This window comes from Bidens hawaiensis, unplaced genomic scaffold, assembly GCF_021521415.1.
Source record: "Bidens hawaiensis isolate Kalapana, Puna unplaced genomic scaffold, B.hawaiensis_p1.1 tig00051236_1, whole genome shotgun sequence".
NCBI lineage: Eukaryota > Viridiplantae > Streptophyta > Magnoliopsida > Asterales > Asteraceae > Bidens > Bidens hawaiensis.
In genome coordinates, this window is record NW_027499167.1 from 1 (window position 1) to 11,685 (window position 11,685).

Below are 11,685 nucleotides of genomic sequence, written 5' to 3' on the forward strand. Positions count from 1 at the left end.
AGAAGCAAGCTGAAGATGGATCCCTCACCTGCATGAACAAACAGAACAATTAAAACCTAAGCGGAACCTTAGAAATTAAAGATAAACTTACTCTTATTGGGGTTCTCGTAATATGGTTCCAAGGCAAGAAACGGCCATAGTCAGCTCATCTTGGCACTGACTAGCGTTCCCTCATGTATCGCGCGCATGGGGGTGGTGTACAGGTTGAGGTTTTGAACCATGGAAGGTCCACTTGTGTGGTGGCATGGACCACATGCAAACGTAATCACATCTTCCCGAATCCAGAGGAACTTTGGCTTCCACTCATGAAGGCCCCGTACCATTCAGTGCCAATAACAACCTTCCCTGTAGTAGCCCAACTGTACCACCCGCGGCGGTTAGTAATCTTATAAAAGACAGCAAACCGGCTAACTGTAGGTTCCATGTTGTGGGCCTGGCAGCAGAATTTGAAGTGACGAATTCTTAATATCCCAAAGAGATGGACCTGCGACAGGTGGACCTCATAAGTCGTTAGGATGGCCTCAACAAACTTCATTACAGGAAATCGGATGTTTCCTGTAGTAAAATGATCCGCATATACGGCCATTTTCTTGGCCGGGGGAATAGTGGCAGTAGAGCCATTCGCCGGATATTCAGGCTCCCATTCAGGCGCTAAACCGTATATATTGAAATATCCTCAAAATCACTCTTTTTCCAACGGATGGCGATGCTATCTATGGATGAATTGTTCTTCTTCTCTTCAGCCATTTTCCGTATGCACCGGTGAAATATCAGAAATCTCAGATCTAGAATTAGAGAGGGAAGATAAGAAGAAGAGGAATTGGAAAGAGATAAAGATATGAAGAAGTTGGAAACACCCTATATATACACATCGCAATCAATGCGATATATGGGATGCCATTGGAGAAAGAAAATGCGGCCCAATCAGAGGGTGACACGTTAGGAGGGAAAGACTAAAAAGCAAAAGGGGACTACAGAAAGACGTCATGCACGTCTTATCAATTGTCCTACGACAGTTCTTTCCCCGCCACGTCATCGCTTTCTTCCCACTTGCAAATATTCAAATATCTCAAACGAACATATCCTAAGTACAACACAATGCAGATTCGCAAAATCACAAAAAGACTCATTTTCATTCATATAAAAAGATAATTACAAACTATGAAGTGAAATTACAAGTCTTAGCCTATTCTACGGATAGTCAAAACCTATTTTATGGATCCGAAGCGGATATGTATTCCGTTCCAGCAGTCCTGGCAGATGGAGAATCTGGCTTTGATGATGAAGGAGGTGTAGGTGGAGTGTCTTCAGATTCCCCCTCCAAGTATTCCTTCAGGCATTCCTCTCCGTCACCCGATGCGGCAAAGTCAGGAAGCATGTCTTGCAAAGGAAAAGACAAGTTGTCATATTCATTAAGACGCATCTCATACTCCTGAGCAACATCGAGTCCATGCAGCGGGTGTTTTTAAAAGAGCGGCCAGCCTGAGCATACGCCATCCCTTCATTAAAGCATGTAACACGGCCAGACTGGGAAGAGGCGGTAAGAAGGCAAGACTATCTGTTAGCTCGGTCCCATCTTTGATATGCCTGATAACCTGTCAAGAAAAAGAGAACTTATAAACATTGAAGGCATGATCCGGATTAAGGAAAATATTAACGAAAAAAGGGAATAACATACCGAGTTAAGGCCCAGCCCCAACAGCCATCGCCGTTCCCTTTCAGCCCGCTCAGCCCTTTCCTGGAGCTCGTGGAACCCGTCAGCTATTTTCTGTTTGTCATTTAAGTATCAGCTGCACGGGCTTCTACCTCTTCACGCTCCTGTAGAAGCGAGTCACATGCGGCTTGCATATCGGCAGCTCTTTTCTCCATGAGTTCTGCTTGCTCCTTCTGCAGTTTAGACTCCGCCTCAAGGTCCTGAATAATGGTACATTGACGGGTCACTTGGGCCTACGGAGCTGAGTTTAAATCAAGCGCCTTTGCCAAATCCTCCTTTTTTCTTTGAGTTTCATCTCGTGCAACTTGAAGGATTGCATTCCGGATCTATGAAACGGGGTCTGATGACCGTCGTTTTAGTCATTCAAAAACCCAATAAAAATAAATAGTTAGAGTAAGTAGGGTATCGTATCCACGAGGAGCTTGTAGTTAGTATTACAAATTTTTTTGATTATTTTAATATATAATTATAACTATTGTGGACAAACAATGTCAAGCAAAATTTGAAAGATTGATTTTAAAACAATTTAAAGAAAATGCAACCTCCTCCAGGTTTCAGGTTCTAGGTTTCCCACAATACTTGTTTAATTAGTTGGACACCACATAGACGTGGTGTTGCAAGTCGGTTAATTAAGTAATTAAAAACAGGTCTTTGTCATCAGATCTTTTATAATTCAATTACCCTATTTACTAGTATGAATCGACTTACTCTATGTCACGCAACAAGCTACTAGGTTTTGTCATCAACCGAACAAGTTGTAAAGAAAGGATTACTAATACATGCAAATAGTTTAAATAAACCAACACATCAATATGTTCATACAACGTTGTCAATGCCAAGAACAAATCCAAACATGAATAGAATTAAGAAACGTGTAAAACCCAAACGAACCGTTCACCTGGAGAAAGTTACAATGAAATTAGCCTTGTCTCATCATGAATTCTTCTTGATTGTTTTGTATCTTTGATTCACGTGCATAACAGCCAAAAACTGCTTTCTTGCCTCCAAACTCCCCTAGACCTACTGCCGTCCAAGCACTCACCATCAAAACCTCGTACCACCTTTTTTTTTTGTTTTGTTGTGTGGGCTTTAGGCCTAGCTCTCCCCATCTTTTCGTTGAAATCATGTGGGCTTTTATTAACTCCTAGCCCAAATAACGTTTTCTTTCAATTTGATTCCTGGGCCCATTAGATCATGATTTTAATAATAGTTAATTAAATTGTCTTTTAATATTTCAAAAAGTCACGAGCTGAGAGCTGTGACTTTATTTCCTTTACAATTCCTTTTTTTTATTTACTTTAAAAAACCAATTCACTCAACTATTAAATAACTATTTACAAATGACATGATGTATAATAGACGTTTCTAACTCGTTTAAAGCTCCAAATACTTACAACCATAAAAGAACTTAAAGTAATCGTGTTTGATATATATAAATAACTAAAATACACGATATTAGACATTAAAATCACATTCTTTTACCCACTCATCATATCCCCACAATTACCATTTGCTTGCCCTCAAGCAAACTATCATGCAACACATACACCTTAATCGATGGTTTATCAATTACCATTATTAATGTTAGTGTGGTATAAGGTCATACCTAATTACCAAGAACTAACACTGTCAAGATTGATAACCCACCAAATAATTTAATGATACATTTTAAAACTATGGAACTGTCCAAACGAGTGTACTTCGTTTCCGGTTAAGGCACACATGTTCACACCCCTCATAATATAACATCTCTCCTCTCGGTTTAATATCTGGACCAGCAAAAAATGTGCTAGTATCTCTCTTCCCTCAATACCATGTATGAACACAATGTAATAAGCTTGGAAGCAAGTCATATCTCCACCTATTACCCACCCGTTGCATAGAGAATAGAACTAAGGATTTTGTTGTGGCTTAGGTTAGGGTGCGGAAGTAGATTTTTTAGTAGCTTATGGTAGATGAAACCCAATTTATTCAACAAACACACAAAAACACTCACTATTATTTACAAATGATACTGACTCAAACATTGACTCTTTTTTTTAAGCTTTTCTTTTCCAACTTTAGTCTTTCTTTCTTCTTTTTTTCTCTTTTTTTTCATTTTTTTAACAAATACTAACATAAATATATACGAATGACTGACTCGATACATACGTACATTGTGTACTATGCTCGAAAAACAACTTTAACATACCAGATTTCATCCACAGGGTTAAAAATAATTAAGGCCAAGGCAAACACGGCTTGTAATGTGGTTAAACAAATGAAAGGGAAAAGGCACAAACTTGGCTCCAAAGGGATAATGTAGTGTAGGGAGTATTATTTATTAATTTATTTATTTTTTGTGTAAGGCCAATATAAAATGGGTTTTCTAAAGTCCTATTTCTCCATGCAGGTGGTGGTATTAAGATCTCGAAATGCATGAGACAACCAAGTTCTAGTATCATGGGCATACTAGTTACTCTCTATAATGGTACTCACATGACATGTGTATATACTATATATTATATGTGTATTATATATAAGGCAATTCTCACACACATACCGAAGGAATTAGGTTGCCGATATGAGACATGTGTACCCGTCCCCATGACTCGTTATCCCATCTAAACGGTCCATTTTAATTTTTCTTTTTGGAAAACATTTGCATGGGAAGACTTTCTAGAAGCTTAAAATCAGACCATGACCAAAGACCTCTACTTGGCATTAATAATAGTAATTAACAAGTTACAATTTTGGCTTTTACGCGTAATCAAGCTACTCTAAGGCAATAATTTTTTTTTTCAATTTTCCCCCATCCCCACATTTGAGGTTAACATTGTCCTCAATGTTAAAGATTTAGCTTTTAAAAGAACATTAATGAGGACGGGGTTAAAATTTACTGATTATTAATTTTAAACCCGGGCTAAATGTGATGGTCAAAATAAGTTATATAATAATACAAATACACTTTTAGCACATAAACTAGAATGACAAAACAAAGCATGAAACAATATCACCTGATATTTAGCAGTGCAATTCCATTGCTGGCTTGGGATGATCCGTCTTCTCCAAAGACTTGAATTAATCTGCAAATCTTAAGAATGTGTAGAAGCAAGCTTCTCACAAATATTATACCTTAACTCTTTTAAGAAGTTTGCAAATTTATTCTGTTTATTATTTTTTTTTAACTTACCAAGCCAAATATTTAGTTTCATAATGAGTTTTGTTAAACAAGTAAACATATTAAAATACCTAACTCACTTTCATAGGAATCACGATTGCATTTAGCTTATGCAACAAGCCCTTTAAACCCCCCGGTAGCGCGGGTGTACGAGTGAGGTCTCGTGAGGGTTTATAGGAAACTACACCCACAAAGTTTTAAATACAACATAATATACACGTACCTGGATACAATGTTGGGTTGCCTCCCGGTTAGCGCTAATTTTTTGTTAAGGTCTTCAGCCAGACCATACCTTATGTGTCATTCATGGTGGTCTCGTAGGGTGCTTGCCTCCTTCCGCTCCTAAACTTGTTCCATTCTCATCATTAATTTTGTCCCAGACTAGATCATAGAATTTACACATTTCTCTGTAGCAATCAAACTCCACCTTTTTTCTTTTTCTCCTTCTTGACTTCTTCTTTACATTCTCATCATTTAACCTGTCAATCAAAAAGCATTATTTCTTTTCTGTTTGATTCTCCTTTTCCGGAGATCCACACTTGTCAGTTTTATGATTAAACGAATTAGAAAACACCTTTAAACTCGTTTTCTTTTCCCCGAACCTCATTCTAACCGTTACCTCGGCACATTTAATAATAGCCTTTGTTGTAGCTAAAAACGGTCTACCCATAATAACAGTCGGTTGTGTATTCTTTACACAATCAAGCACGAGGAAATCCACAGGATAATAGAATTCACCAACTTTTACAATCACATCCTTTACAATCCCCCTAAGACACTTAGGAGTTTGATCAGCCAACACCACTGTTGTTTTAACTTTTTGTAGTGGCCAAAAATCATACTGATCATACAAACTCCCTGGTAAAATACTTACACAAGCTCCAAGATCCAACAAAACCCTATCTAATTTTAAATCACCTATTTGTATTGAAATAATAGGTGTACCTGGATCTTGAAGTTTCGGGGGAAGGGTACCCATCAAAACGGCATTCACACTAGCAGTTAAATCAAGTTGTTTAGGAAACTTGTGACGTCGCTTGTGGGTACTTAACTCTTCTAAACACTCAACATGATCAGGACTCGCTTTAATTTGTTCAAGCAATGGTTTATTTATTTTCACTTTTTCAAAATTTTCCCACTTTTCACTCTTAAGTTGTTCCCGTTTACTTAATATTTTTGGTGCAAGTAAAGCTATTGGAAATGGAACTTTCACATTCAAATTACTAATTTCAGAAAACATGTTATTTGAATCACTTTCAGATTTTGTAAAACTTTTAACTTCCTGATCATGTTCACTATCACCCTTAGACTCGGTTATATCATTCACCCCACCCTCAACACATTGTGGTGAATGAGTTTCAACAACAGAATTTTCAGAAAAAGGACGAGTACTTACCTCATTTATGTGGACACTCGTTGTGTTAGAGGATTTGTGAGTTGGACATATCTGAGTATCACTACAAAGCTTACCTTGATCTCTTCTAATGATTGCCATTTCTTCAATTAATTGTCCAACCTGCTGTGACAATGCCTTAATTTCCTTATCTCTGATCTCGTTGCCTTTCTGAATATCCATCATTAAATCAATAGTTGTATCCAATTTTTCATTGATGGAGTTATCATCCGACCCATACTGACCCATTTTCCTATTCCCCTGATTCTCAAAAGATCTTGTATTCTGATGCAGTGATGCGAACCATGAGGCGTTCTTTTGTACTATAGGCACAAAATGACTGGAAACTCCTCTAACCGGGGCTCTGTGATTCGCCCTAGGCACTCCATCCATATACTCATCCTGACCCTGATGTCGTCTATAATCATTCTGTTGATCACCATTATACATTTGCTGACCGAACTTGACCCGATTCTGACCTCTTTGATTACATGGTGGCACTGAAGGCACAATCTCATCAAACTCATCATATTAATATTGGTTTTGGGTTTGAGGATGTGACAGGTCAAAGTTTGAAAATTGTTGTTTTTGTGAGAATGGTGGGTACAATGGGCTACCTGGTGGACTTTGATTACTGTAATAACTCATAACCGAACTACACGTATGCTGCCAAGACGATAATAAGTTCCTGCACAAGCAAAGACAAGCAATACCACGCGTAATACCAAACTTAAATAAAAAGAAATCAAAAGAAAAATACTTTTGTTTTTTTTAAATATACATATTTTTTATTTTTTTCTTTTATTTTTAATCAAACAAGTAACGCAACACTAAGCGCACTAGCTCCCCAGTAACGGCGCCATTTTGATGACTGTCATTTTAGTCATTCAAAAACCCAATTAAAATAAATAGTTAGAGTAAGTAGGGTATCGTATCCACGAGGAGCATGTGGTCAGTATTACAAATTTTTTTGATTATTTTAATATATAATTATAATTATAGTGGACAAACAATGTCAAGCAAAATTTGAAAGATTGATTTTAAAACAATTTAAAGAAAATGCAACCTCCTCCAGGTTTCAAGGTTCTAGGTTTCACACAAAACTTGTTTAATTAGTTGGACACCACATAGACGTGGTGTTGGAAGTCGGTTAATTAAGTAATTAAAAACATATCTTTGTCATCAGATCTTTTATAATTCAATTACCCTATTTACTAGTATAAATCGACTTACTCTATGTCACCTAACAAGCTACTAGGTTTTGTCATCAACCGAACAAGTTGTAACGAAAGGATTACTAATACATGCAAATAGTTTATATAAACCAAAACATCAATATGTTCATACAACGTTGCCAATGTCATGATCAAATCCAAACATGAATAGAATTGAGAAACGTGTAAAACCCAAACGAACCGTTCACCTGGAGAAAGTTACAATGAAATTAGCCTTGTCTCATGATGAATTCTTCTTGATTGTTTTGTTTCTTTGATTCACGTGCATAACAGCCAAAAACTGCTTTCTTGCCTCCAAACTCCCCTAGACCTACTGCCGTCCAAGCACTCACCATCAAAACCTCGTACCACCTTTTTTATTAACTTCTAGCCCAAATAACGTTTTCTTTCAATTTGATTCCTGGGCCCACTGGATCATGATTTTAATAATAGTTAATTAAATTGTCTTTTAATATTTCAAAATTCACGAGCTGAGAGCTGTGACTTTATTTCCTTTACAATTCCTTTTTTTTATTTACTTTAAAAAACCATTTAACTCAACTATTAAATAACTATTTACAAATGACATGATGTATAATATACGTTTCTAACTCGTTTAAAGCTCCAAATACTTACAACCACAAAAGAACTTAAAGTTACTTGTTTGATATATATAAATAACTAAAATACACGATATTAGACATTAAAATCACATTCTTTTACCCACTCATCAGGATCCTTTCACGATATCCCAATTAGGAATATACATGTGGTCATCCTCCCCTGGATTGAGCTCCCCATAATAGTCAGAACTTGATGCTTGGGGGCGCACCGGGGTGAAGGCGGAAATGTGAGGTGGTTACCGATGTGGTGCATCATGTGCCACCACTCTTTCAACTTCCGACGGCGGACTTTGAGAATGCGAACCCTCTCCCTCACCCGTCAGAAATGGTGATGGAGATATCAAAAAACGGGGTGGCGTTTGGTGTGGAGAATCTTGAGTTTTAGACGCCTCCACGTCAACAATCGGGTCCTTCCCCTTGGAACTGGAAGCATCCTCAGCCCTAAACAGCTGGGACAGAGGAGATGAAGGCTTTTCAGCCTCTGGTGGAGGGCGGGGAGCTTCTTGGTCTTCCTTTGGTGGGGGAGATGGTAGTTTCTCGTCCTCCGACGGTGGAGACGGTGGTTTCTCCGACGATACGCTTCCGCCAGGAGTCCCAGTTGAACCTATACACAGCAAAATAGCAATTAAATATAAGTAAAAGGGAGAAAGGAAGTTAAAATCTCAAATTTAACTTACCAGACATTCCTTTTATACGATCAGCAAGGCTGACCTTTGGTTTTTTGGGACAATGAGACCGGTGTTTCTTCGTCGCCGGTCCTTCCTCTTCCTGGTGGCTTACACCCGCATCACTTGCCTTGGTGAACTGAAGCCTCCTCTTCCGCTCCAACTCTACCAATGCATGCGAGACAGATGAAATTTCAGAAGCAACGTCAGAATTATCTTCTTCTTGGGATGACGTTTCGTCACTCGAAGATAGAATGACAATCAACCCATCGGAAATAAGAGCGTTGAGCGGATGAGGGTTAAGGATATACGCACTTGTCTGGAAGACAGCTTTTGAGACTATTGGTTCAGCATGCACCTTGGAAGGAAAAAGAAATTGCTCTCGTGTCCTTTCCAAGATGGGTATCTCCTTCGCATCGCCGATGCGTTTTCGAGGGAAACCCCTATCGTCAAAAAGGACGTTAAACATAGTCCCTTCACCTGAAAACATACAAAAGGAAATTTCAAACAGAGGTTTTATAAAAGACAAAAGTCACAAAAGGATATAAGACTTACTCTCATTTACATTCATAAAGAATGGCTCCAAATCAGGATATGGCCACAAGCGGCTCAATCCTGCCCACACTAGGGCCTCCTATGGCATGGCCCGCATCAGAGACGGATCCGAAATCGAAACGCGGAACCACTCCTGGCCCTCATGAGGAGTTGTAACGACGTCCGGCAATGAACAACGAACCACTCCTGGACCTCATTGGCCGAACAACGAACCATAGTACCCGGAACTACGTCTTCTGAAATCCAGAAGAACCTGGTCCGCCATTCTTTAGTAACGCTGGTTGGTTCAGTCCCGATAACCCTCCTGGGTATCGGAATACATCTGAACCATCCACGACGGTTGACCACACGGTAGAAGACGGGGAACCGATCAATACGTGGAATCATCCCTTTTGCCTTACACACGAATTCAAAGTGTCTAATTTGTGTAAGTGCGAGCGCATGTAATTGGGAAGGGAGGATCCCATAGGCACTAAGTACCGTCATAAGGAACTTGGTTATCGGAAACCGAAGATTCCCATGAGTGAAAAAGTTGGCATAAATTGCCATCTTACCAATAGGGGGCATGCTTGCAACAGATTCAGCAGCAGGGAACTCTGGTCCCCACTCTGGTAAGATCCCATAAGTATGAATTAGAGTTTCATACTCAGATCTGTCCCAGTTGATCTCTACCGTATCAATGTCCAGTGACAATGATCTTTTGTCACTAGCCATGGGTCCAACAATGAAAGAGATGTTACTCATCGGGGCCAATAAAATACCATGGATAAGCTCATGGGAAGCCCAACTCACATTTGTTTTGTTTTAGTATGCTAATAAGTTGGGAGAATAAAATGCCATGAAAAGCTCATGGGGAATCCAACACATCGAAGAACATTTGTTATTTGTGTATTCGTTTGTTTACTCTTTATATTTGAATCAACAATTTTTTATTTGGTTTATTTACTCAATTATATGTGATCCAAGTTTTACTGGTTCGATCTATTCTCGTACTCAAAAACATTTTTCATCCTCATGATTGGACAAAAATCTCTCATTCTCAAGACTCAGCTATTATCGAGGCAATGTAAACAATTTTCACCTCATTATTGAATTGGTTTTTCTTATATTAATTTTTACACTTTCACAAGTTATCAAGTTATCAAGTAACATTTTTATTTGGGTTACTCATACATATCTTATCATGTTATAATATTATCAAATTACTAAATTATTAAAAGACCATTATAGTACATTAAAATCAAATGGTTTTCTTATACTCATACTAGCACATCCGCAAACCATCAAACATAATTCAGATAATCTATCGTATTCACAAACTATTAAACATGCTTTCAATGTTTAACCTCAAATTTGAAATTGTTATACATATATATCTTTCATGCTGTGATAAAACTCGTCACATTAATCAAATCATTTAAATTCTAACTTATCCTTAAATTATGAATAAACATAAGCATATCATATTTAAATAACTCGTATGAAATCTACACAACTTATCAATTCTCTCATTAAATCACATCTTTATTAATCATAAAATGTTTTCTCAACATCAAACAACATCAATCATTTGTTTTCTATAACCGCCTTATGGCCACATATATAGTCAAGGGGGTAGCTCCTGCAACCTCAAAAATATAAACTTAATTTCAAAAACATAAATACAATCAATTCAAACTCGTTCATTAATTTCTTTGCTAACAAACTCAATTCATTTACCACTACATATTTTCTCATAACTGCAACAACAACAACAACAACAACAATAACAAAGTGCAAGTCAAATAGCTAAATTATGCTATTAATCAATTCAACAATCAATCTCAACAAAATCTTTGTGTCTCAAACAAGAAAACTTTATATCAATATTCACTTGTTATGCTTCACTTTCAACTATCCTTATACAATCAATGCGCATATCGTTTTTGCAAACCAATATAATCACTTCGATCATCCTTGTTAACACTCGCTATTCATACTTGCTACAATGGTGTAAACCCTAATCACTTTCGCAAGGTATGCCTTCAACTACTTAAGATCTCGTACTTATAGTTATTTGTTTATTCTCGTCTATCACTATCCATCGCAATATCAACTATAAGCAATCCATTCTTTTTCGATTTTCAAGATTTTTATCTTATTATCAAAATATGTTTTAGAAATTTTAATATTCAAAAAACAACTCAAGAAATTAATTCAATTTTAGCGATATTTTATACAAATATGATTTACTAGTTGACAATCAAAATGTATTAAAACATTACCCACAATGTTATGTCTTTCAAATATTTTGTAACCCACATTATGGGACGAGTTTTGTGGACCATACGATGAAAAAAGTAATTATGGTTCGGGACATAA